Source organism: Rattus norvegicus, assembly GCF_036323735.1.
Source record: "Rattus norvegicus strain BN/NHsdMcwi chromosome Y unlocalized genomic scaffold, GRCr8 chrY_unlocalized_17, whole genome shotgun sequence".
Classification (NCBI taxonomy): Eukaryota; Metazoa; Chordata; class Mammalia; order Rodentia; family Muridae; genus Rattus; species Rattus norvegicus.
Genome location: NW_026947375.1, coordinates 558,362 through 586,214, shown reverse-complemented (window position 1 = coordinate 586,214; position 27,853 = coordinate 558,362). Strand labels below are relative to the sequence as shown.

At 37.1% G+C, this 27,853-nt stretch overlaps 1 long non-coding RNA gene across 5 annotated transcripts in view; it reads right to left on the bottom strand.

Moving 5' to 3' along the window:
* The window catches only part of LOC134484606 (uncharacterized), a 47,098-nt gene that overhangs the window by 2,039 nt on the left and 17,206 nt on the right, over positions 1 to 27,853 (bottom strand). Inside the window, exons 2-7 of one of the 5 annotated variants that reach the window (XR_010062107.1) lie at positions 24,269 to 24,356; positions 23,915 to 23,979; positions 19,269 to 19,328; positions 18,350 to 18,515; positions 17,757 to 17,887; positions 5,198 to 5,311 (exon numbers count right to left, since the gene is read on the bottom strand). This is a non-coding gene — a long non-coding RNA (uncharacterized LOC134484606). Of the gene's footprint in view, positions 1 to 2,773; positions 5,312 to 17,756; positions 17,888 to 18,349; positions 18,516 to 19,268; positions 19,329 to 23,914; positions 23,980 to 24,268; positions 24,357 to 27,853 lie in introns of those variants that run through there. The other 4 variants (XR_010062104.1, XR_010062106.1, XR_010062108.1 and 1 more) reach the window with 4 other exon arrangements.

Genomic DNA, 27,853 nt, shown 5'->3' with positions numbered 1-27,853 from the left:
AAATGGGGAGAAGGAAGTTGGCCTAGGGTTTTAGTTTAAAAAACGAAAAATATATGGTACATGGAAAAGCACAGTGAGTGCTGTGTAGGGGTTGTGAGGGTTCACTGAACACATAGACTTGATCTGAGCCTTCCACATATGGGATACAGAAGGTGGGACCCTCTCAGTAACATCTGGATTTCCTTGCTTGTTATGGTTCCTGGAAGTCAGAGATTTTTTATCATTAATATCTTTATTCCAAAAGTCAGGTATTAGGAAGTGTACAGTTGTTTTTCTGATAGCTCATGGCTTTCATTCTTTTTGCCCAGGATAAAAAGGTCCTAAGGAAGGAGGGATGACAAGTATTGTATCCTCAGCTCAATGTAAACTCCGCCTTGATTTGGATTCCTATACTGCACTTTGTTTCTGACACTGATATTTGGGACAGAGATGTGCATCTAGTTAATACATCGTCATCTCAGTCTTTCCACCTGTATTACTCTGATTACCATTCCCTGATACATACCCTATAAATTTCTGCATCAATATGTATGATTCATTGATAGTTTTCTTTTCTTTTACTTCCATCATTTTTTAGGAATTTTTAATGCTTTTTTAATTGGATACTTCTTTAATTACATTTCAAATGTAATTTCCTTGCCCAGTTTCCTGTCCATAAGAGCCCTAACCTGTCCCCTTCCCCTTTTTCTATAACCCATCTTACTGTCTCTTTACATTCCGTTGAACTGGGAATCAAACCTAGGGAGGATAAAGGGCCTCTTCTTTCATTGGTGCTCACGAAGGCCATCTTCTGCTTCATATGCAGTTGAAGCCATTGGTCTGTCCATGTGCAGTCTTTGAATATTGATTTAGTACCAGAAAGGTTTCATTCATCGGCATTGTCCTTGTGGGGATTAAAGCCCCATTCAGATCTTGTAATCATTTCCCAACATTTACCACAAGAAGTCCATTTTCATTCAGTTCATGGGTTTGTCACTATCATTTACCTCTGTATTTCACATATTCTAGCTGTGTCTCTCAGGAAATGTCTATATCCGGTTCCTGGCAGAATGCACTTCTTAGCTTCATCAATTTTATATCATTTTGGTGGCAGATGTATATATATACTTTTTGTGGCTCCTACAGCCAGGTGGTTAGTTGGAATGTTAACATAGAATCTGCCCAACTAGGTCAAGAATGTAGAATTCAGAAATGACAATGTCAAATAGACTCCCTCCTGTATTATGAACATATTGAATTTGAGGTTTGACTGATAACCATGCCGTTTTTCTCCCTGCCTATCCTCCGGTATCTAAGGTTTCTACTTAAGAAAGAATAATGATAAAACATCCAAAACCCTTAAGTCTGGCCATAGGGACACAGGAAGATAGGTAGTGCAGAATTGATATCAAATGGGACTATAGAACCGAATTCTGTACCCCATCTTGCCCTTTGCTTTGCTGATGCCTTGTAATTATTACATAAAAGAAGCATTTAGGAGTTTAATATTAGAAGTGAGTACACAGTATTCATACCGTTATGCTCACTCTAAAGATGGGCACACTTTGTTGTCAAAATCATTGCAGAAAATGGAATTGGAAAACAGAATTTTTGAGTACACCTTCAGGAATAATTATGAATTCCCCTGTCAAGGAATGTACAATAAGAAAGTGAAATACAATATTCATTTAATTAAAGGTCTGCACGGAAAATACTGGCCTTTGTGATACATAGATAACGAAGAAAATTGAACTCTATGTCTCAGGAATGAACCTGGGAATAAAAATATTATCTAGAATTATCTCCTACACTACATGTTCCTAAATCTTCTACCCATGGCAAGCCCCTGACATACTTTCTCCATCTCAAGTAACAGCTAATAAAGCAAAGAGAAGTCTCTACCTTTAGAGAGAGGGAGTACATAAAGGTTTCCCCTGTGTCACAGGAGACATATGTGGAATGGGCACCTTTGAATCTGGTCAATGTAAGGAAAGCTTTTTAACAGGTAACATCTCAATGACATAATCATGAAGCCCTCCCTGAAACATCTATTGTAACCTGGAGAGGACTAGCTTCTTCAGTGATGTCACAAGTGTTGTTGTTACTGCAACTCCATCCAGATATCCCTTCAGTACCTCTAGTATTTACTAATTAAACTCTAATTCAGAGTATCCATTGTGGAGTGAGAAGAAAGAGGATGAAGAGACCAGAGATGGGAAGGAGGAAGCTGGTCTTCTGTCTTGGTATAAAAAAAGGAAGAAATACACGGTCCTTGGGAAAGCTCAGTGAGTCCTTGGTAGGAGTTCAGTAGGATCACTGAAGAGATAGACTTGTTCTGAGCCTTCCACATATGGGAATCAAAAGCTGTGAGCCTCTCACAAACATCTGGACTTCGCAGTTCTTATGGCTCCTGGAAGTGAGAGATTTTATATCATTCATTTCTTTATTCCAAAGTTTTTGGAAGGTCACAGATGTTTTCCTGAGAGCTCATTGCATTTATTCTTTTTGTCAATTATAAAAATGTCCTAAGTAAGAAATGAAAGACAAGTATTGTGTTGTGTGCTCAGAGTAAACTCCTTCATTCTTTGGATACCAATAGTGCAGTTTCACTCTTACACTAATTTCCTGGAGAGAGAAGCGCTTCTAGTTGAAACATCATCATCTCAGACTTTCCACAATTATTTCCACTGAATAAAACTTTAGATTTCTGAGTCAATTGGTGAGATAAGCTTGCAGTTTTCCTTTATTTCTTTTCTTTCCTATTATTTCTTTCTTTTTTAAAATTTTTTAGCAAAACTCTCAAAACTCATCCTTGGTGATGATGTACATTAGACCCATCAGATGAAATGAATTGAAAAACTCTCTAGGGAATGAGAGTGGTAAGGAAATCACATTGATGTATCATAAATGCAGTGCTAAAAGCAATATTCAGACTAGTCTGTGGAGATGCTGCCTTCATCAGAGACCACAGACCTTTAGTGGAGAATGATTCAGAATTAAACTGGGAAGGGAAAATGATGGTTGATATTGTTCTAGTAGATCTCACAACATTAAATAAGTGTTTCTTCCAGATCACTGAATGATTACTGTAAAGCAAATCCCGGAATGAACTTATGAGACCCACCATCAGACTGTGAAATAATTTGTGAAAGAAGAAATCTGTGTCTCTCCAGGGACAAACTGTTGCTTTCAAACCAACAGTAAAGTGTCCATTCTATGAATGATACATAGATATATACATATTATAGCAGGATGGATACAGAGTTTCTTCAGGTCCATGAATGAAGTATTCAGCAATTGTCCTGGCTCAGCAATAAAGGTAATTTTTGCCAACTCTTGAGAACTGAGCTCCTTCACTAGGAGCCCCATGATTGAAGGAAAGAACAAACTTCAGACAACTTGTTTCAGATTTTTATGTAGTTCAGGTTTCCTGGTCTTGGTCCTCAGAAGGAAGGACATCTTGCTTTCCAATTCTTGTTTATCCTATAATCCTTCTCTCTGCTGCACTCATGCAAATAAATTACTGTGCATTTCTTTAATAGGATACAATGCTCTTTTAATTCGGTTGACAAGAACTATAGAATATAAGTAGGACTGTATCAAAGCAGCGTATGAATATCAGACTAAGGGTATGTGGCCATTGGAAATTTGTAACTGAGCTGAAACTCTTGCTAGACTCAAACTGCAGTAAAAGGTCTTCTCTAGATACCTGGTGTAGTAGTTCGTGTTCCCTAAGAGATAGTAAAGGATGAATCTCTCTGTACAGAGCTATCGAACTAGTCACAATTATCACACACTATGGACCACATACTTTAACACTGGCTGACTATTTTTAAAGTCCTAGAATCCATTATTTTATTAGTTCAAAAGGCTAGATGTCACATCTGGTCATTTGTATATGGATACATCTTCAGTATGCAGGTTCTAATGTCTGTGAGTGTTTGGTAGCATTGTTAGTGCAAAAATGAAAAAGTAAATGCTTCTTTCTTCCATGTTTTCTATAGGGATTCAACTAGAATGCATGGTTTAGAATACATTGGGTTTGCCACTCTCAAACAGACCAGTATCTTCAACTGAACATTCTATTCTGGGAAGCTGCACCCTGTCAGCATGACTCACGTGTATGTGAACTGCAAGATCTAGTCTGAGAAAGCGGTCCTGTTCATCGATCCCACCTGCCCCTATGAAAGAAATACCCAAGACTTCCTCAATCAACTCCTTTGCAAACATGGTCTTCTGGGATTTGAAGACATTACATCTACTAACAACACCAATGCGATTCAAAATTACTTTCAACAGCTGCCTGGAGTGAGATTTGTTCCTTGGGTCTTTATATGTAGAGAAAGACTGCATAGGCAGACACAGTGATCTAATCTACCTGCAACAGAATTAAGAGATGATGATGTGGCTGAAGCAGATTGGAGCTCTGCAGTTATAAAAGGGATGTCAGTAAAAGCCCATGCTGACAGCAGACATTCAGACATCCTGAAACCATGCTGAGAGTTGATGTTTGTCACAGATGATTTCAGTATTTTCTTATGATTGGGATTTTCAACAAATTGGCTTTTATTCTATTCCTCAGTGCAAAAAATCTGTTGCTGTTGGCCTCAAACCATGGGTTAGGGAAACTTAAGAGGCAACAGTGGTTTCATTATCCAGTCTTCATGTGCTGACATGTCTCTACCTCTAAGTCCATGTTTCACAATCCAGTGGATTTAAATCTCCAGGGAATCAGTTACTGTTTTTCTACCATGCTGGTCTGCTGAAGTCATTTTACAGAAGTCTACTTCCTAGTAATTATTAAAGTATTGAATATTGTGAAGTTGTTTATGATCTACACACAGGCCTTTCATGATCCAATCATGTACCATCCCACTTCTGCATTTGCAGCTCTCAGCCAGTGTTCTCAACCTATCCATCCAACGACCCACAGAAGTCCACAGTTGCATGAGGATGCTGTTTGAAAAACAGATGAATAGCTTAAGCATAGTTGTTCTTCACTGTAGCCATATTAACACATACCGCAGAGCACTGATTCATTCAGCTCTGTTTGTAGTATTTAATTGCCCATAAAGCCCCAAACAGTTGTGAGTTGATTTTGTCAGAGTACCAGCAAAGTCAAATATGAAATGCAAAATTTCAGAATTCTCCTTCCAAGGCTGTTTGTGAAAGAAGTTGTTTGCAAAACACTGTACTAATAAATTTATTCCATTCCCACTTTGATATTTTGATTTGATATCTTGAAGTGCCATTTAATTATCATTGAAGTGCAGGTTCCGTCTATTGTCTCCTGAGAAGGATTCATTCCTCAAAAGGTAGTATCTGCAGATGCCTGAAAAAATAAATATAAAGACGAGATATTGATGAAGTTCTAGGTTAAAGAAGCAACATCCCACCCCAAAGATCCATATAAGAAATACATTTTACATTGACCTTATATTATGCAGAAATTATTCACATATTTCCTCTATCTCTGGGGTTTAATTAATCTCAGATGAATAGTTGACAACCAAGAGTAGCCTTTAGTATCATTTTACCCTCTTCACTAATAATTTTGAGCAAATGGAACACTAAAAGATCACAAAGAAGAAATGGTTATATCAAAAGATACATGTGGGTCAGCTTTAACTCTCATGGTCAAGGTGACTTTGGACACGGTCGTTATGGTCATGGATTGCTCTCATAAGACTCTGCAGAAATTGTTCCTACTGCCTCACTTTAAGCTCAAGGAAGTCCAAGCTCCCAGAGCTGATCAGGTTCCCTTATAATGCACTTGAAAGCCACATACGCTTAAGAACATTTGATGTGCTTTAGCTCTATTTTCAGGATTTTTAAGCCTCTACCAAATAGCAAACTGTCCTTTTTACTCCCTTCTCAACACCTCTAAATCTGCCCTATCTCAATTGCTCAGTTGTCATTAGTCATAGCGCAGCACCTCAAATATGAGCTTATCTTACTGTGTTTCTAACATCCTGCCTGCTACACCAATGGCCACTCCATACTAGATCTCACATGACTGGTAGCTCTTACTCCACCCTTAAATCCTTTCTCCACCCTTGTGTCTACTAGCCTGTTTGCAGGAATACTAGATATCCTCACAACTGGTTGGCCAAGAGCATCTTTATTGAACTATAGAGAATCAATTTGGGAACAGGACCTTCAGTGTTTGCAGGAAGATTCCCGATCTAAGAATCAAAACGTGACCAAACAAGACTCAATCCATGTCTCTGGTTTTGTGTGGGAGATAGAGGAGTTAGAATTTCAGAGTTGAAATTCAAATAATTATAATATACATGTAGTATTAATTATGCCAGGATAAAAGGATCCAAAAAGTGGAAATGGGCAATATGAAAGGCAAGAGAAAAATCCCTAGTACAGCAAACAATGTGGACCTGTTAGAGAGACTGGGCTCTTTCCAGCCATCTGAATTTGTACTTGAAATTCTTCTGACCACTTCTTGATCTCTGCATGTAGAAAAGAACAAAAAGAAAAAGAAAACATAATAAAACAAAAAAAAATCACCAAAATGAAACTAAAAGCAAAAGCAAAAGCGAATCAACCCCAATCCTAAAAGAAGAGGACCAAGTGAAGATTGCTTGAGGTCCTCATTTTTAACTACAACTACAAGCGACCAATAGCTTTCAATTCAAATTTTTTTTCATTATTTTATTTGAAACTTCTCTGTGGGTCAAAGAAACAAGGTTTATAAGCTGCAAAAACAGGAAACAGAAACAAACCATACTATAGAGCTCACCACTGGTATTACTATGGTGACTGTGGGCAATGCGGAGAATACTGCTGTTTGACAATGGGTCTTTTGGTTTTATATATGCTGGCAATATCTATGATTCTGAAATGAATTAGAGTCATCACCGAATCATGACTAAATCAACTGTTCCTTTTCTTTGGATAACAAGATATGGCAAACTGTTGACTGACTATCATTTGTATTTTGGACCTAGCCTCTGTGGGAAAGCTAAGGTTTTTGATGGAAAATCCTCCACCAAAACACTGTTTTGTCAATGGTGCTGCCAGCCAAAAACCATTTCCTGAGGCTAATCTGCAATCTCCAGAAGAGGAGATTTTATTTCTAATAATAATCTTCTACCAGATAAGCTTTCTTCAAATCCCAGACATACAAGAGAGAAAAATTTAAAGCAGGTCCACTACAAGCAGCAAGAAGACAAGAATATACACTGGTTTCACATCTATGTATTACAGTATTTGGAATTTTAGCTAGAGGAATATGACAACCGAAGATGATCCAGGGAATACAAATGAAAAATTAAGAAATCAAAATGTTCTCGTTTGCAGATGTCATGACACCATTTTAAAAACTCTAAAAATGTATCAGTCTCTTAAGACTGAAAAAATACGGTCATAAAATCAGAATATCATACGAACACACAAAATTCCTTAGCCATCCTTTATTAATTAATCAAAAATTGACATTATTATACTATCTACTTATTCTTAAAACTATAAAAGTTTGATTTATTCAAGTCTTTAAGGTCCTTCAGAACATCAGCTGGAATGTTCTTATATGTTTTCGGGATGGATCATGGTTACTTCGTATGTCTTCTCATAGTATGCTTTATATCTATGCGAATTCAGGGTATTTTGTTATATATTTTAAGAGTGTTTCAAGTGGAATACTTCCCTTGTTTCTCTCCCATGGTTTGAAATTGGAAAACAAAAACGATAACGTGTTTTGAGTTTTCACTTTGAATTGTGAATATATTTTCAGCTTTAAGAAACTTAAACTTTTAAAGAACAATTGTCTCTATTCAGGATCACGTCTAGCTAATTCATAGTGGTCTTTGCATTTTTAATATTTTCATCCACAATATTTTATTTTATATATTCAGATTATTGTGAGGGGAATTTGACCCATATTTCCTCAAAGTATGGTTTGGATTGGCATAAAGGAAGGCTAAGGAATTTTGTGTGTTCGTATGATATTCTGCTTTTATGACCGTATTTTTCAGTCTTAAGAGACTGATACATTTTTAGAGTTTTTAAAATGGTGTCATGACATCTGCAAACGAGAACATTTTGATTTCTTAATTTTTCATTTGTATTTCCTGGATCTTCTTCGGTTGTCATATTCCTCCAGCTAAAATTCCAAATACTGTAATACATAGTTGTGAAACCAGTGTATATTCTTGTCTTCTTGTTGCTTGTAGTGGACCTGTTTAAATTTTTCTCTCTTGTATGTCTGGGATTTGAAGAAAGCTTATCTGGTAGAAGATTATTTTTAATGTTGACTTGAATCTGTTCACAAGTATTTTATTGAGAATATGTGTGTATAGGTTTAAATTAGTGTGTAAAATACTCCCTCTTCCTCTCTTTGTGTCAGTGGTCCGTACCTCTTTCTCCCTCTCTCATTACCTTCCCTTTTGCCAGATTGTCCCCCTGTCTCACTCTCTCTCTCCTTATTTTCTCTATCATTGTTAGATAATACCAGATTCAAAATAGAATTTTAATGTATTAAATCCTTTTGTCTACTTTATGAAATAGTCCTAAAAACTTTAAATGCTATTTAAATGTATATTCATTTCTTTTCAACTGAATACATGTGAATCTATGATATTTGAGGTGGGAGAAATTAAATACCTGATTCTATGTAATTATTTAGTATAGAGCTGTTTTAATTATGCAAAGTGAGCTGAATTAATATTGCTATACCCAATACATCTAGTATATACTCTCACTTCCTACCCCGACCAGCAGGAAAGGAGAGACACCACACGTTCTTCTCAAAGCAGTTTATTCAGGAACCCTTTTGTCTGCAAGCAGGAACAATGCCTCCATCCAGCCCCCGAGGCCACTCCCTTATATCCTCCCTCAACCACCTCACCAGTCTGTGTAACCTCTGTTCATAGGTCCACGTCATATAATGTTATGGTGCGCCTGCGCAGTTCTCACAATGGGGCATGGGCTTAATTTCAGGTGCTATTCGTGAGACGTGGCAGCAGTCCCGGACTCCATCTTGGGATTGCCACTACGCCAGCTCCCCACAGTAAATCACGAATGCTTTAAAAAATATTCTAGATTTGGGACTGTAAATCTAAATAATCTGTGTTTTCTCCATGTTTCCTATATTCTCTATCATTTTATTAATTCAACCCTTTCATTACCTAACATGGCCAGAGGTTATGACGATCTTGTTAATACTTTCCAAGAGTGACCCCTTCCTTTCATTCATTATATAGTTGTCTACATTTTACTGATTTCAGCCATGATGAGTTGGATATACATGTTATACACCTTCCGCAAGGCCAAAAAGCCATTCTGAAACAAAGTGAAAAGAGACTTTAGGTGTAGAAAATTGTGGGAGGGATCAGACATAAAGCGTGTCTTCTGGATACAAGAAATATTGCCCTCATGTCACATAGCAGCTGTTGTTTCCTGCACAGCTTCAAACCAGTCAACAGGGAAGAATGCAGGGAAAAGGCCTGAAAACTGCTATACCTATCTGACATATTATGGACAGTTAGTATCTTCAGTTGGAGGATTGAAAATTATTTGTAAGGGTTTATCATAGAGTTATTAAACAGTACTTTAATGTAGAAGATATACACAGGAAGGATTCAAAGAAATAGAGTGATGTGGAAAAAATAAATGGAAAATTATCATCAACATTCATTGGTGGAAATTCTCAAAGAGTAAAATATATAAACTATATTCCTCAGTATAATGTATGTAGAAAATGTTTTATTATATAGGGATATTTTAAAGCGACCTTATGATTTCAGTTGGTTAAAACAGATCTGCCAATTCTGTGAGTTTAATGAGTGTATTATGTAATTTGATCTTAATGATTTTAAAGTGGCTATTTTCAAAAATAGTAAGCATTATTTCCATGTACATGTTCAAAAACGTGCTTCTATAAATAATATTAGAAAAACTAAAACACTATATATCAAGAAACTAAATTAAATTAGGCTACATATCTAAACAAAATATTCAAAAGTGAAGAAACTCAAGTGACTAAGAATCGAAAGTGAAATATTTATCATCCTTATACAATACAGAAATGCAAAACAAAATTATTCTGAGAATTTTTTCCTCCCTTTCAGAAATTTTAGTTTTATAACACATGAGTCAACTTATGTTTGCTGTGTTATGGAGAGAGGGGAACATTACTATTCTCCTGGTTGGAATGCAAACTTCTACAGCACCTTTGGAAATCAGTATGATGTTTCTTCAGGAATCCGGAAATGGATGCGCCTAAAGATATAACTCGAGGAAAATATATCCAAATTTTGATTCATCCTAGTATAGAGACCCTTGAATAATTAGAAATATTCAAGTTGTTCCTTTACAAATGAATGCATAAAGAAAATGTGGTTCTTTTACAGATTGAAAAAGGAAAGCATGTAATTTTCAGGACAATGAATGGATCTTGTGAAAGTCATCATAGATGAGATAATCCAGATCAAAAAAGAAAAATGGGAGACATTTTCACTTTAATCTGAATGTTAATTCTCCACACTATTTCGGTTTGATTAGTTTAGTGTAAATTCAAGGGGTGCGGTCCAGACTGTCCTCACTTTGGGACGTACAAATGAACTTATGGATTGCAGAGGAACACTGTCAAGAACAGGACTGTCAAACGTGAAGAAAGAGGGAAGAGGATGACAATGGAGGGAATATAGAGATGTACAGTTAAGTTGGGAAACATTTGAGGCATGGAAAGGAATCCCAATGCAACAGAAATAAAAAATATTTTTTTGTATTGGTAACTAAAGATTTATAGCTATAAGGACAGGAGATAAAACATTGATTGGGTGTATCTATGTGATTTTCAATAGTAAGAAACTCACGAAAATTATGGATTTCAACTCTCAACAAACCTATAGTACAGAAAATGAAATATATAGTCCTTAAGGAGACAGATGTGAATATCTCTGTTGTAAACATAAATGTGTTATATTATACACATTATATGTATAAAATAATATATTTATTTGTTTACATTTCAAATGTCATTTCCCAAACTGGTTTTTCTTTCTTAAATTCCCTAAGCTATTCCGATCCTCATTTTTCTAATATGGTGCTCCCCACTTCGACTTTTGCCCTCTAACATCCCCCTTCTCTTTGATATGACATCTCCACAGGACCAATTGCTTCCCTTCCCAGATATGGCAGTTGAGGCAGTTGTCTTCCCCATATGCTCTGGTATCTATGTAGCAGAAGTCTTGGACTGGCCAAAGCATATACTAGAAGGTGGAAAATTTCCTGAACCTCTGAAGGGTAAGCTTAATTGATACTGTTGTTCTTCATATTGGGTTCCAAATCCCTCCAGATCCTTAAGTCATTCCACTATCTCTTCCTTTGTGGCTGTCAGGTGCTGTCAAATGCTTAGGTGTTTCTGCATCTGTCACGGTCAGGTGATGGCAGAGCCCCACGGAGGACAGACGTATTAGGCTCTTATCTGCCAGCACATCTTGACCTCAGGAATAGTCTGAGGATTTGGAGTCTCTGGATGAAATTGTTCTTCTTGTTGGGTGGTCTCTGGATTGCCTTTCCTTCAGTCTCTGCTCCATTTTTGTATTTACATTTTTTAGATTGGAGATTTATAGGTAAAAAAAATGTGAGCTGTGTGGGCAGCACCACCCCTTCACTGGGGGGCATGTCTAGCTACAGGAGGAAGTCTCTAGTTGTTCTATCTATTTTCCTGCTCGGTATTTAAACTACCACCATCACAGTAAGTTTCTGGGATACACTTGCATCTCTGGCATCTGGGATTTTCCTGGGGATACCCAAGTTCACCACCCACCACTGACGCTTATTGTTATTTACTCCACGTTTCCTCTGAATTTCTCTCCTGTCTCTTTTAATTGGTGCAACTCCCACCACTTTATCCATCATTTTCCACATCTAGCTAGATTCTTCCACTCCACTGCATTCCATGACTATTTTGTTCTCCCTTCTAAGTGGGTTCCAAGTATCCGCCATTTGGCCTTCTCACATGTTACCCTTCATGTTATAAAAGATTTGTATAGTGGGTATTCTGTTAGCAGGGCTAACATCTACTAGTCACTAAGTCCATCCCATGTTATGTCCTTTTCGATTTCTGTTACTTCACTATTTTCATGTTCCATCATTTGTCTACAGAGTTCTTGGTGTCCTCATATTTAATACCTAAGTAATGTTCCATTGTTTACATATAGCACACTTTCTGTATTTATTCCTGAGTGGAGATGAGGTATATCATGGTTCTTTCCAGCATTCGACTGTTATAAGTAAGACTGCTGTGAATATCTTCAACCACATGTCCACGTTATGTATGGATCAAGTTTGAGTATATGTGTTGAAGTGAGTGGTAAAGCTGGTTTTCAAGTAAAGCTGTTTGCAATTTTCTCTGGACCTCCACACTGATGATATCCAAAGTGGCTATCAGCTACTAATCCCGCAAGCAGTGGAGGAGTATTCCACTTTCCCTACATCCTAGCCCACTCTGCTACTGCATTAGTTTTTTTGTCTTAGCCAATCTGATTGTTTTAAGGAAGACTCTTATGTTCATTTTGATTTGCCTTTATGTGAACTAAGGATGTTAAACATTTCTCGATATGTTTTTCACCTATTGAGATACCTCAGTTGAGAATTCTTGGTTAGCTCTCTAATCCAGTTTAAAAGTTGGGTTCTTTGTTGTGTGGGAGTTTACCTTTCTAAGTTCTTATATTTTTAATTTTGGCACTCTCTCAAATGTAGGGTTCGTAAAACTCTTTTCCAAATGTGTAGGTTGTTGTTTTCCTATTGGTAGTGTACTTGGCTTTAAAGAAAGTTTTCAGAATGATGGGATTTTGTAAATTGACTGGTGATCTTAGAGCCTTTGGTGTACTGTTCTGAAAATTTTCTCCTGTGCAAATGTGTTCTAGGCACTTTCTGACACTGCCCATTCTATTGGCTTCTGCATATGTGATTGTGTGTGGATTTCCTTGATGTGATTTGACTTGAACTTTGAAGAAGGAGATAGAAATTGTTCAATTGGCACACAGCTATATACAGAACAACAGTTAGGGTAACATCATATCTTAGAACGATTTGGTTTATGTATAACCTACTTAGTCATAAAGGAAATGCAAATCAAAACAACCCTGTGATTCTATCTCACATCAGTCAGAATGGCTAAGATCAAAGACTCAGGTGACAGCAGAGGCTGGAAAGGATGTGGAGAAAGAGGAACACTCCTCCATTGTTGTTGGGATTGCAAACTGGTACAACCTCCCTGAAAATCAGACCTGAGTTTCCTCAAAAATTGGTCATTGCACTTGCTGAAGACCCAACTATACCTCCCCTGGGCATATACCCAAAAGATGCTCCAACATACAACAAAGACAAATGTTAAACTATGTTCATAGCAGCCTTATTCATAATATCCAGAAGCTGGAATTAACCCAGATGTGCTACATGAGAAGAATGGATACAGAAAATGGCCTATATTTACACAATGGACTAGTACTCATTTATCAAAAATAATGAGTTCATGAAATTCATAGGCAAATGGATGCACCTAGAAAATATCATCCAGAGGGTGGTTACTCAATTACAGAAAAACAAAGTATGCACTCATTTTTAATTGGATATCAGTGCAAATGCTCAAGTTAACTATGTTACAAGGCACACACCACATGAAACTCAAGAAGGAGGACCAAAATGCAGATGATTTACTCCTTCTTTGAAAGAGTAAATAAAATATCCATAAGAGGGGTAGGGAGATATTGTTCTTTGGAGACTGAAGGAATGACCATTCAGAGTCTGCTGGACATGTGACACACACACACACACACACACACACACACACACACACACACACACATATGCACCACAACTATTTTGGATAAAATAAGGCTTTCAGAGTTTATAATTTGAAGGAGGTACACAATATTTACACAGGGAACTAGGAGAATTCAGCTGAAGGACTTTTTTGTTTTCTGGCTGTACTGAGAGCTGAAAACCAGTTGGTAAGAGTGCCTACACACTTGAAGGCAGAGATAAGACCATCTTTTCTGCTCCAAGTTACCTGTTGTTTGGACTCAAGGACACAATGAGAAGATCGAGTGTTAGAATAAGAAGTATAAAAGAGAGTGAAGAATCCCAACTTATAGGGCCAGTAAATATCTTCAAAAAAATTTGAAGAAATCTTCCCCAACCTAAAGACAGAGATGCCGAAAAACATGCCAGAAGCCAAAAGAGCTCTAAGTAGATCTTACCAGAAAAGAAATTCCTCACATCGCATGATAGTCAAAACACTAAATGCACAAAATAAAGAAAGAAGTTTAAAGGCAATAAGGGAAAAAGGTCAAGTAACATATAAAGTCAGACCTATGAGAATTACACAATGTTTCTCACCAGATACTATGAAAGTCAGAAGATCCTGCAATGATATACTCTAGACCATAAAAGAACACAAAAGCCATTCCAGTCTACTATTGCCAGGAAAATTCTCAATTAACACATATGGAATAACGAAGATATTCCATGACAGAACGAAATTTATACAGTATCTTTCTACAAATCCAGCCCTACGAAAGATAATAGGTAGAAAACTCTAACACAAGGAGGGAGACTACACACTATAAAAAGCAACAAACTAATCTTGCTATGAAACCAAAAGAAAAGAGACACACAAACATGATTCTACCTCTAACAACAAAAATGACAGAAGCAACAATCACTATTCCTTAATATATTTTAACAACAATGGAGTGAATTCCCCAATAGAAAGACGTAGACTAAATGAATGGATACATAAAGAGTACCCAGCATTTTGTTGCATGTAAAAAGCACAACTTAGAGACAAAGACAGACACTACCTGAGAGTATTAGGCTAGAAAACAAATTTTGAAGCAAATGGTCTGATAGACGAAAGCTGGATTTGCCATTCTACTATGGAATATAATTGATTATCAACCAAAAGTTTTCCAAACAGGTGAGGAAGGAAATTTCATATTTATCAAAAGATTATCACAGCAATAGGAACTCTCACTCCTAAATATTTTTGCTCCAAATACATGGGCAACTGCATTCCTAAAGGATACCTTACTAAAGCTCAAAGCACCCAATGTTCCTCACATAATAAGAGTGGGAGATTTCAACACCACGTTCTCTTCAATGGACAGATCATGGAAATAGAAATTAAACAAAGATCTAGACAAACTAAGAGAAGTTGTGAACAAAATGGACATTACAGATATTTAAAGAATATTTCATCCTAAAACAAAATAATATGCCTTCTTCCCAGCATCTCATAGTATTTTTTCCAAAACTAATCATATAACAAGTCACAAAACAGGCCTCAACAGATCTAAGAAAACTGAAATATGTCCATTTATCCAATCAAACCGTGACAAACAAAGGCTGATCTTCAATATCCACAAAACATCAGCGAGCCCACACATACCTGTAAGTTGAACAGTGCTCCACTCAAAGATAACTTGTCAAGCAAGAAATAAAGAAAGATTAAAGACTTTTTAGAATTTAATAAAAGTGATGGCACAACATACATATGCTGTACTCAACAATAAAAGAACCTCTGGGAGAATCACCATTCCTTACCTCAAGCAGTATTACAGGGCAATAGTGATTAAAAAAAATCAATGACAAAAAAAAAAGTTGTATTTGTACAGATCTAGGAATGTTGATAAGTGGAATAGAATTGAAGACCCCAAGACAAACACACACATCAATGGTCACTTGATATTTGACAAAGAGGCCAAAACCATCCAATGAAAAAAAAATTAGGATTTTCAACAAGTGGAGGGCAGCATGTAGAAGCATGTAGAAGTATGCAAATCGATTCATTTTTATTGGTCTAATCAAACCTTAAGTCTGAGTGGATCAAAAACCTCTACATCAAACCCAATAAACTGAAACTATAAGTAGAGAAGAATCTTGATCACATGGGCACTGGGAAAAATTTCCTGAACTAAACACCACTGGTTTGTACTGTAAGATCAAGAATCAGAAATGAGACTTCATAAAACTGCAAAGATTCTGTAAGTCAAAGGACACTGTTATTAGGAGAAAACAGCAAACAAATGATTGGGAAAAGATCTTTATCAATCCTACACCTGATACAGATCTAATATCCAAAATATACAAATAACTCAAGAAGTTAGACACCAGAGAGCCAAATAATCCTATGAAAAATGGGGTGCAGAGCTAAACAGAGAATTATCAACTAAGGAATAACAAATAGCTGAGAAGTGTGTCAAGAAATGTTCAACATCCTTAGTCATCAAGGAAATAAAAATAAAAATAGTCCCGAGGTTCCACCTCACGGCAGTCAGAATGGCTAAGATCAAAAACTCAGGTGAAAACAGATGTTGGTGAGGTTATGGAGAAAGAGGAACACTGCTCCATTATTGGAGGGATTGCAAACCTGTATGATAACTCTGGAAATCATTCTGAAGTTTCCTGAGAAAATTGGATAATGCCCTAACTGAGGACCCAGCTCTACCTGTACTCTGCATACACACAAAAGATGGTGCAACATACAACAAAGACACATGCTCCACTATGCTCACAGCAGTATTATTTATAATAGCCAGGAACTGGAAAGAATCAAGATGCTCTTCAACTGATGAATGGATACATAAAATGTGATACATCTGTACAATGTTCTACTACTCCACATTAAAATCAATGAATTCATGAAACTCATAAGAAAATGGATTGACCTAGAAAGCGTCACCCTTAGTGAGGTAACCCAATCACAGAAAAGGACACATAGTATGCACTCTCTGAAAAGTGCATTTTAGCCCAAAAGTTCGAATTCGGCAAGATATAATCCACAGACCACATGATGTTCAAGAAGAATGATCAAATTATGCAAGCTTCACTCCTTCTTAAACGGCGGAACAAAAAACATTCACGGGAGTTTATGTGGAGGCAAAGGTAGAAGTAGAGACTGAAGGAATTCATGCCCCACCTGTGGGTCATATACATATATACAGTCACCAAAAGTATATAAGATTATTGACGCTAAGATGTGCATGCTGACTGGAACTGGATATAGATGTCCCTGAGAGACACAGCGAGAGCAGGTCAAATTCATAGTTGAATGCTAGCAGCAAAACATTAATCTGAAAATGGAACACCAGTTGCAGGAATTAGAGAAGCGGTTGAAAGACCTGAAGGGGCTTGCAACCTCATAGGACAACAATGCCCAACAACGAAAGGCCCCAGGGAGTAAAGCATCACCCAAAGTATATACATGGATTGACTCATGGCTGTAGATGTATATGTAGCACAAGATGGCCTTTTTGGGCAACAAGGGGAGGAAAAGCTCTTAATCCTTCCAAATGTGGACTCTTAATATAAGGAAGGTGAGAAAGATTAGACGGGTGGATGATGTGGATGGGAACACCATTATCGAAGAAGGAGTGAGAGCAGATAGATGACGTATGAACAGGAAACCAGGAAATGGTATATTTGAAACTTAAATTAAAAAATCATATAAATGAAAAGAGGATCCTCAGATTCCTTTGAATAGGTGGAGGAATATCTAATTTCCCTGTGTGCAGAAGAGGAATTTTTGCTGTCCCTCCAGGAAAAGGTGATAGATTTTTGATGTTTTAAAGTATAAGGGTGAAATAGGATCTCCCCTGGACTGTATGGAATGTGCATAGCTTCTCTTCCTCTTATGTCTGGAGTACTATTGAGCAGAAGTTGAAGGTTGATTGATACCTTGGAAATTATAGAACATTCCAGCCACACACTACTTCAGCAACTCCAAACTGAAAATCACAGTAAAGAATACACACCTGAATATCCATGGTAGGCAGTCAACAGTCTTAGAAGTCTTGTACGAGGCTCTAATGCAGTAGTCTTAGGTTCAGTATCTTATTCAAATATATGTCCATCTACACATTCCTCTGCATGTGAAAGGACACCTCTGTGTAAGGGAACACAATGAAGATAGTAGTCTGATTTGTGCTGGCTTTTAGACTCTTGTTTGAGAACTCAGTCCAGATTTCTCTGAGATCTCTTCGTCAGAACAGTGTTTCTCAGGACAATAAACTTAGAAATTTTAGAGAGGAAATGGATTTGGCATATGGGGAATGTGTCGTAATTCCTTGGCCTTCTGGAGTCCTCTTAATTGTATAAGTCTAAATCTTACTCAGTAAGATGGTGGAGGTAGGGAACTTGCACAGAAGTAGGACTGTTGTGTCAGTCATCAAAAAGGTAATATACCAGACTTCATGGGAAAAAGTTGTTATTGCACCGTGGACATCACCGGGATTTCTGAGAAAATGTGCAAAGGAGATATTGTATACCGGTTTGTTAGAAGTTTAAAATCTCTGGCTACTTCTAAAATTATAAAAAAAACATTTTATTCTGGAGAAAATGTTAGTACCTCGTGGAGCAGAGGAAGATCCAGTATTGCTTGATCAGCTTCCTATTCTTTATCAGTATTTAGAATGTCCATATATTTTCATGGCATTTGAAAGTCCAGGTAGCAATTCTTCCATCAGTCCTATAGGTTGCATTTCATTCCAGCAGTTGTCTTTGGGCTTTGAAGACTTTTGTCAGACAAGAAAAGATCAACACCCCTTCCTTCCATGGAGGAATGTCTCAGAATACATGTAGCAGAAATAAGTTTGTATGTAATCCTAAACAGTTGGGATATAGCAGGCTCACAAAATCAAGAGAAGAAGTGCTAATGATGGCCACAAGAGAGTGCAGGCATGAGTACGCCTTGGGCAAAAGAAGATATTTCAGGCCAATGTGGGCCTTTGGTGAAAGTGCTCTTGTCCACTATACAGAGAAAAAAGGTGAAATACTTGTGAGTAGATGTGGAGTGTTGATGCTCCCATAGGGAAAGGAGAGACACTGAAGTTCTTCTATGAAACGGTGACATTACAGACCCAATGGACAGAAGATGTGAATTTGAGAACAACTGGAGCAAAAGGTATCATTCTGATGTCCCTCCTAGAGGAAGTTTTGAATGTGAGACACAGTTAAGTGTTAATTTTGTGACATCTTTCATCAAAAGTAGCATGGTTCAGAATCATTCTTTGTCAAATAGGTTAGCTGCTGAGGACCTTTTTGAGTGGAAGTGGAGTTTGAGACCTGGGTGCCAGAGATGACTTCAGGAATTGTAAGTCTTATAAGACAGATATCGGACACTCTTATATACAGAATGTACATTTGATATATACTGGACATAAATCGATGATCTAAAGTAATGACGTTTAAGAGTAGAATATTAAAGAAACGTAGAATCTGCTTAAAGTGACAAAACTATTTAAGGATAATGGAGTGTTCAAGCCTACCTTGAGCAGGCAAGCTAGGGCTACTTCACATATCGTATCTTCAGTTACACCATGGGAGGCCTGTCAGGGATCCAAGCATTAGTATTATTCAGCAGTCATGATTTTCAGTCTCTAAATCCTCTTGAAGCTAATCATCGACGACGGTTATAAGCATGAAGGATGGTATATAGGACAAATAATGAAAGTTTCACGATTTACTAACATAGATCATAATTAAGTGAAGTGCCTTTGGTCACATCTGTATTTTCTTAGTGGCCATAATTAGATGGACATGATCTAAAACTCCCTATTAGAGGGTTACATTTGATCTAAACATCCCTATTAGAAGGTTGAGTATGCTCTAAGGACTCTTTAATCTTGGTCCTCTTGGGCAAAAAAAAAAAAAATTCTGAGATCTCAATAGTAAACTATAGTCATTCTTATAACTGATCTTGGACAGAAGGGGATGGTGTAAGGTATTATTTGTCAAAGAATAAAAACCTGAAGGCTACCAATCAAAGTGAAGTGCTGATTTCCCTTCATCTAAAGTGGATGGTGTTGAGATGGCTTGGAAATAGGTGCAGTTTGAGTAACCTGTGTTCATAACTGCAATTATGGGGTCATACTGAACTGTTTTGCTAAACAAGAAAGTGCCTGGCCATTTTTAACCAATTACCAAGATCCAGTCACCTAACTGTGAAGAATGAAAAATTCTAGCTCACCTTTGGTGGTGGGAAAACATATGGTATTGCATAATTTTCTTCCAATTATTCTTTCCAGCTTCCATTAGTCAGCATGCTCTTCTATCAGGGTGATTGTCTGAACTGTGATGCTCCATTGATACACACACACACACACACACACACACACACACACACACACACACATATGTGTGTGTGTGTGTGTATGTGTATCTGTACGTGTACGTATATGCATATGTATATGTATATGTATATATAAGATGTATACATGTATATATATATCATATATGTATGTATATGTGATGTATATATGTATACCTATGATGTATATATATATAATGTATATATACATATATACATATATGAGATGTATATATGTATATATGATGTATATATTTATAAGTGTACATGTGTACACATCCATAAATGAGAGATGGAAAAATTGCATTTCTGAGAACCTTCTGTAGTAAGGTTGCATATATTTTAATTTTAGCTATCTGTACTCTGCCCTCTGATCTACACCAAGAATCTTATGATGTCCCACTGGGAAATTGGAATTATGATTGCCTGGCAATCTTGGTCAAGTTTGGCAATTAAGAAAAATGAAGTTAAATCAGGTATAAGATGTCCTTGTAATTAAGTGATGCTCTTGGGGCATCCAGAGCTAGAGGCTACTACTGAAACTCCTCACAAATATAGATGGAATCAATGAGACTTGCCCATAGGAGCCAAACCTGAGATTTCTCTGTGAGCATCAATCCATACCAATACTCCCTTGGCCAGGAACTGGATGTCTATAGTTTTTGTGGATGAAGATCCCATTTTGTACTACATTGAACTGCATGTTATTGAATCTGATTCTGGCTTCTACAGAGGTATGCCATGAGACCATGGGGCCTCTTTAGTCAGAAGTGAAGTGAATTGAGCCCACTTTCAAATAATCAAAGTTTGGGGGTCTTTCCTTTATATGAGTACTTGAGAGGACATAAGGCAACCAGGGAATGAGTAGAGTAGGCTCAGTTGTAGGAGTGAGGTCTGACATTCTGTTCAATGACTTAGGTAATTGATGGAAAAAGGAAGATCTCGACGCCTTTAAGAAAGAGAAAACTTTGAGATCTGATTGTGCAAAGGTATGTGTTAGAAAACCCTTGGAGTTGGGGTTGGTAATATGAAACATCCTGTGAAACATGAATGTCATTATTACCTGATTTGGTAAAGGATTTTTCCCCAACAATGCCGTTCAATTTCTATACTTCTTTAGTTGGTAGGAATTTTACATCTTGTATTTAATATGGGGAAGTGCAGGTAACATCCCAGGCCTTTTTTAAACAGCCTGCATGACTGTCTCTGGATCTTTTGCTCATTCAGTTTGTCTTAATATGTCCATATATTGGCAGCAACAAAGGGTGCTCTTGATTTCTAGTGATTGGATTGATTCCATCAATCAATGATTCTATATATAGGAACTGGGACCTCAAACCCGAGTAGAAGAACATATTTCTCTACCCACCATGGTAAAAGGTAAAAGCCTTGAATTTCTATTATTTAGAGTATATCCATGTGAGGTAATTCAAATTCGTGAGGGACTGCTTTAGAATACAAGGTATGGCATACTATTTTTTGGAAAAGCATGTCTCATGTCACCTTGTGAATAAAGGAATGTGTGAATTTCCTTTGGTCAAAGGAAGTGTACTCCATCAAGAGGTGAGAAAGATCCAAGGCCACACTGATGGGGAAGGAGTCACATCATCATTCAGGGTGGTTCTCATGGCCTCGTCAAAGAGGAATGAGTCTAGGACGTATATCAGAACAGTAGAGTTCTGAGAAGAGATTCACAGAATGGGAAGTTCTGAGAAGATCTTTAGCAAAAGTGAAGTCCTGAATGTATTGGTTCAGAATGTGGAGGTCCATAGTCATATTTTGAAGAAAAGAAGTATCCACTTCACCCATGGTCAGCAGGGGAAGGTTATCGGCTACACTGGGTCTTGGAGAAATGTTCTGACTCTATCTCAGTAACTTCTAAGTATGTTCTCTATATGTATACCCTATATATCTTTTAGTCCAGGCAATGGTCACAACAACAGTATAAGTGGTTCAGGAAGCAGTGATGTTTCTTCATGGATGTGTTCAGCTACACACATATGTGAATAAAATATAGGAATGGTGTATATTTTGATGACCTACTTTAAGGCACATAGTATAAGAGTCAATTTAGCTTTGTGTCTTCTGAACTAGGATTTAGAAGCAGAGAAATATAAGATACCATTGTTTGCATATGTGTTGTATGAATACCTTGAATAAAGAGGTTAGTTTTAAGCAAACTTTCTTAATAGCTGTGTTCTGTGGCATAGGACGAAGGGCAGCTCTAGTGATTCTTTAGTTCCACAGGTACTCCAAAATTCCCATAGTACACAGGGAGGAGGTCTGAGACAATTGATGTGCACTGGGAATAATTTTTAGAGCCCTTTCAATAGAATTTGATTTCCCAAGCCCCCATTTGCAGAAGCTGAGGGTCTAAAATCTACTGGGTGGATTGAAGTAGAAAATTGACCCACAATCCTACTGGAAAGACAGGGAATGTTAGATGATCATTCATGTAGGATGCGTGGTATAACACTCCCTTGGTCTGGCAGCTCTTTAAGGAGAAAAGACAACACCACTTGATGGGAATAGGAATATAAAAGGGCCATGTAAGTCTTCAAGCAGGTTTTAAGCCTCTTTACCTAAAGGATCTAGGGCAATGCTGTACTTTGGCGAGTACTGACATGCTCTACAATATAAGAAGAAGGAGTAAGTTAACACTGGGTAAAGTGAACCCCATGTAAGAGAGGAAAACTCTAAAGCACTATTGAAAATGAAGAGAAATTTCTTCAGGCATAGTGTATATAGGTGCCATACACACTTCTGTCAACAGAAAAGGTCCCTGGTACCTTATACCAGGATAAAGTTTCCAGCAGTAATCATAAGTTTCAAATTCTCATTCAGAGTTTTATATATTCATAATTTCTGTTAATGCAAGAGAAAAGACAGGAACATATTTCTTCTGCCAAAGGCTTTGGATAATTGTTTCTGGCTAGGTTAATCCTTCTGGTTCGTTCAGCTGTTAAGATCTAAGCAGAAATGTTGAAATTATTACATTTCTATTGATTTGCCTGATTGCAGTTTGCAAGGGTTATATACTCTGATTCCAAACTTCGACTCTGGGACTTCAAAACGGAGTAGAGTCGAGTCCCTGGATTATAGAAGGAGTCACTTTTGAAAATATGTCTGATCATTTAGGTATACAACTACTTTGTTGGAAATTCAAGGGCCCAATATTCAGAGAGAACATTTAGGAGGACTGGAAAGAGCGAAAAGGTCACAGAATCCTTCAGGCAAAGTTTTACCTTGGGTACTGGAAGAAGAGAGTCAAGTGCAACTGTTTTCACAGTCCAGAATAACCATGTGTCTGGGGACTATGAGGCGTGCTTGCCAGAAATTAGGGAATTTGCTCTTACATATTGGGTGGTAATCTCTGGATTTATCTTTTCCTCAAGCTGTTAAGCAGCAGGATAATCATGGACAACAAAGATGAAACTGCTCCATTTTATGTTACAAACCTTAAAGGCAGAACGTAGGTTAGGGCTCAGATTTGCACTGACATGTCTGAGGACATCATGTCCATGTGGTCTGCCATTCCTTCAAACATTTATGTATGCCTGGCCACCCAGGTCAGAAGGAAACATTAAGACCTCTTAGAAGAATAGAACTGAGATTCTCTGGATAGAGGTGGATTCTCGGAAGAAACCATTGTCAGGGGATATTAATTTAAAGTTTCCTTAAGAAAAAATAAACATCTGTATGAGAATTCATTTCATTTGCTTCTCTGTATGTTCTTTATCAGAAGAATTTGTATTAAGCCACGTTCAACTTTAAGGGTATGTCTAGATTTTCTTATTCAAAGAAAGGGGAATATATTCATCTTACTTTGAAGAATATGCTTGTCAGGGGCTCTTCATTGCATCCCAAGTGAACCTCCAGTCTACCTTGAACTGACAGAGAAACCAGGGAAAAATTAGGAAACATATCTGTGGCACAGTCCATAATATCAAGAAATAGTGTGGGTTTCCTCACCCTAAATTAATATCTAAACTTCCTTTGGACAAACTAGAATGATATGAAGTAACCTTTCTTTCAGGGATAACATATGACACCTCCTTAATCAAAGAAAGAATAGATGAGTACCCCCGAGTAAAGAAGAGTTGCTGATGTCCCTGTGACAGGAAATTGTTTTGAGTATTCAAATTCCCCTAGTATTTGAGAAAAAATTAAATTGCTTACAATAGCTCAAGAGGTCCTACATTGCTTCATCTTCTAATGGTACTTCACAGTCTAGCATATACACATCTTTAGCTGAATCTGCAAGAGACTGAATATAGATTCCATGATTCAAGAAAAGTTGGGGGTGTCCTAAGCCTGATTGCCTCCTAAAAACTATATTCAACCAAAAAGAAATGAGCACCAGACTGATGACTTCACAACATATCATGTGACCTTACACAAGGAAGTAGCATGAGATTCCAGGATTTGCTCCCTCCTTTTGGATTTCAGTGAACCTTCAACAGAGGGATCAATGCTCCATGGTCTGAGGTAAAATATTCCATGGGCCCCAAGCAAAAGGGATGGTTCTGAGAGACCATTTGGTCAAATGAGTAACTCTAAGGCCTAATCATCCTGAGCAGAAAAAAATACCAATGTTTTTGAAAGGAGAAAGTTCTTAAACCAGTTTGAAAGTAAGGGACTATTCCTGATTACCTTCTATAGAAGACTATGGTCCCAGCACTCCAGGGCTCCATATTTTCAGAGAACTCAAGAAAATTCTTATCTCCAAGGCCTCCACTACAGACTTGACAGCAATCTGAGATTTATTCTGAAATCTTGTGTCAAAGTCACTGGATCTAAACCCTATTTAAACTTACTATAAGCCGCACAGGTATGGGTGTGAGGGATATTGGCCTTTCTGGTGAGAATCTTAGATAAGTGGCCTTGGATCCAGGCTGGAATTTTTATTCATTGGCCAAGGGACCTCAATCCATTGTTCTTGAAGATTTTTTGGTGGTCAGAGTTGTATTGGCTATGCAATAAGGTTTGAGGAACAAGTTCTGGTCAGCCACAAACAAAGTGAGAATCTTCTATGGATTCTTGTTCACAAGGATTCAGTTTCAGGTACACTACAGCAGAGGCTGAATGTTTGAGACACTCCTCAGTCACAAGGTCAATTCTAGATTTTGGTCCATCAGATGGCCATGTCTCTGACCCCTCCATTGCAGACAGAGGAAGAATAAAGTGTTTTTATTCCAGGGCAGTTGACTTCTAGTGTTTGTCGTTTTATAGGTATTTGAGTCCTTTGATGTTTAATGATATCGGACAAATGATTGGTTTTGTCTATTATTTTTCTTGTTAAATGTCGAATTATGTTTCTGTGGCTACCTACTTTATCTCTTTTTTGTGTTTTTTAAAAGTAGATTGTGTTCTTTCTTTTTCTGGGTGTAGTTTCCTGCCTTGTACTGGAATTTTCCATCTATCATCTTTTGTAGGACTGGATTTGTGGAAAGATATTGTGTAAATTTGCTCATGACATGGCATATCTTGGAATCTCCATCTATGGTAGTTGAGAGGTTTTACAGTAGCCTGGGCTGACATTTTTTTTCATTTAGGATCTGTGTGATATATGCCCAGGATTGCTAGCTTTCACAGTCTATTTTAAGAAGTGTGGAATACTGATTGGTCTCCCTTTTTATGTTACTCGACCTTTTTCCCTTACTGCGTTTAACATTTTTTTCTTTGTTTTGTGCACTTTATATTTTAACTATTATGTGATGGAAGAAATTTCTTTTCTGCTCCAATTTTTTTGGAATTCTTTTTGCTTTTTGTATGTGCAAGGTTGTCTCTTTCTTTAGGATAGGGAAGATTTCTAGTATAATTTTGTAGAAGATATTTACTGACCCTTCAAAGTGGGAGTTTCATTCTCTTCTATACCTATTATCCTTAGGTTTTACCTTCTCATTTTGTCTATGATTTCCTGGATGTTTTGGGTTAGGAGTTTTTTGTTTTGTATTTTTGGACAATTGTGTAACTGTTTTCTATGGTATCTTCTGCCCCTGAGATTATTTTCTATATTTTATATTCTGTTGGTTGATGCTTGCGTTTATGACTCCTAATATCTTTCCCAGGTTTTCTATATTCAGAGTTTTCATCTTTGTGTGGTTTGCTGTTGTTGTTGTTGTTTTTGTTGTTGTTGTTGTTGTTGTTGTTTTCTGTTTCCATTTTTACTTCCTGATGGATTTTTCAATTCCTCCAGCAGCTTGGTTATGTTGTAATGTAATTCGTTAAGGGATTTTTGGGTTTCCTCTATGAGGTCTTCTATCTCTTTACATCTGTTGTCTTGTATTTCTTTGATGGAGTTATTTATGTCCTTCTTAAAATCCTTTAACCTCATCATGTTCAGTGATTTGAACTACAAACTTTTCTATCTCTTTTCTGGTGTGTCAGGGGTAGACTGGGCTAGCTTTGGTGGGAGAACAGGTTTCTGATGATGTCTAGTAACATCAGTTTATGTTCCTTAGGGAATTATACTTGCCCCTCACCATCTGGAGTTAGCTGGTTTTGCTGTCTCTGAAAGTGGCTTGAATTCTCTCTTAGCCTGTGTGTCAACAGTAATGGGACCGTTGTTCTCTCTTGAATTATCTTGTGTGCCAAGAACTGTGGATAAATTTCAGCTATATGGAATAGATAGAAACAAAAGTATGCTGTAACAGACTGCACCTCTTTTCGTGGGTTCTGAGCACTCCAGGAAGTTACCTCTGAGAAGAAAAAGTCTTTCCTGTGCTCTTGAGTGTGTCAGCACTCCTGGAAATCCATCTATTTCCTCATTGGATCTGGGGACAGAGAGCTGAGGTACAGGTTCAGCTCTGGGAACACAGCTCTGGGTCCTCTTGGTTTTTAAACTTTCACTGGAACAGCTCACAAAAGAAATTTGACTCCCTGATAAGTAAGTGCCTAGGAATCATCATCTCTCTGTCTCTTCAGAGATGGGACCACAAACATATGGCAGCTGGCATTTTCACATGGATGCTGTGAATTAAACTTAGGAATCTCATTCTTTCATGTCAAATATATTCCCAGCTGAGATAATTGTTCAGTGAACAAAGTATTGTTTTGAATATGACAGAGACTATCTGTGACAAATTAAAATGTTTAGGCAATGTCAACTAGGTCATTGAATTGAAGAACTCACATAATTACTACATGATGGTCTAACCAATGCACGGGATGCATATTCATTAAAATGAAGAATAGTATAAAGTTTATTTATGCAACTTACTGAATCATGTAATAAATAATAAGTCTCCACTAATGTACCATGTCCATAATAGTGTATAGATTAGGAATGAATAGAAAGTATTATGAACTTTCTTTTATAAAGATTGCATTATAGTACAAGAAAAAAGAAAAAAAAATGAATGCATAAATCAGTGTGTTGGAGTTGATAGTATGCAAGTAGTTGAAGAATCTATTTTAGAAATAAGGTCATGGAGATTGTCATGAGGAAGTGACATTTAAGTTAAATTAGATGAAAAATAATTGATCTATATTTTGGGCAAAATTACAGTAAATATAAGGATGATAAGAGGACAAAGACCTTGACATATACAAAAAAGTAAATATGAGAGTAGTTTGTATTGATTAAGAGATAGAAGAACGGTCCAAATAAAGCTGAATCTCAGGCAATGTCTCATATGGGAATATAGAAACAATGTTAGACATATAATTTTTATTTACTGAAAATGTCTTAGAAATCATTGAATAGTTTTAAATAAGTTTGTTTAACTCACAATGTATATAGTAAGGGACTCTGGTTACTTA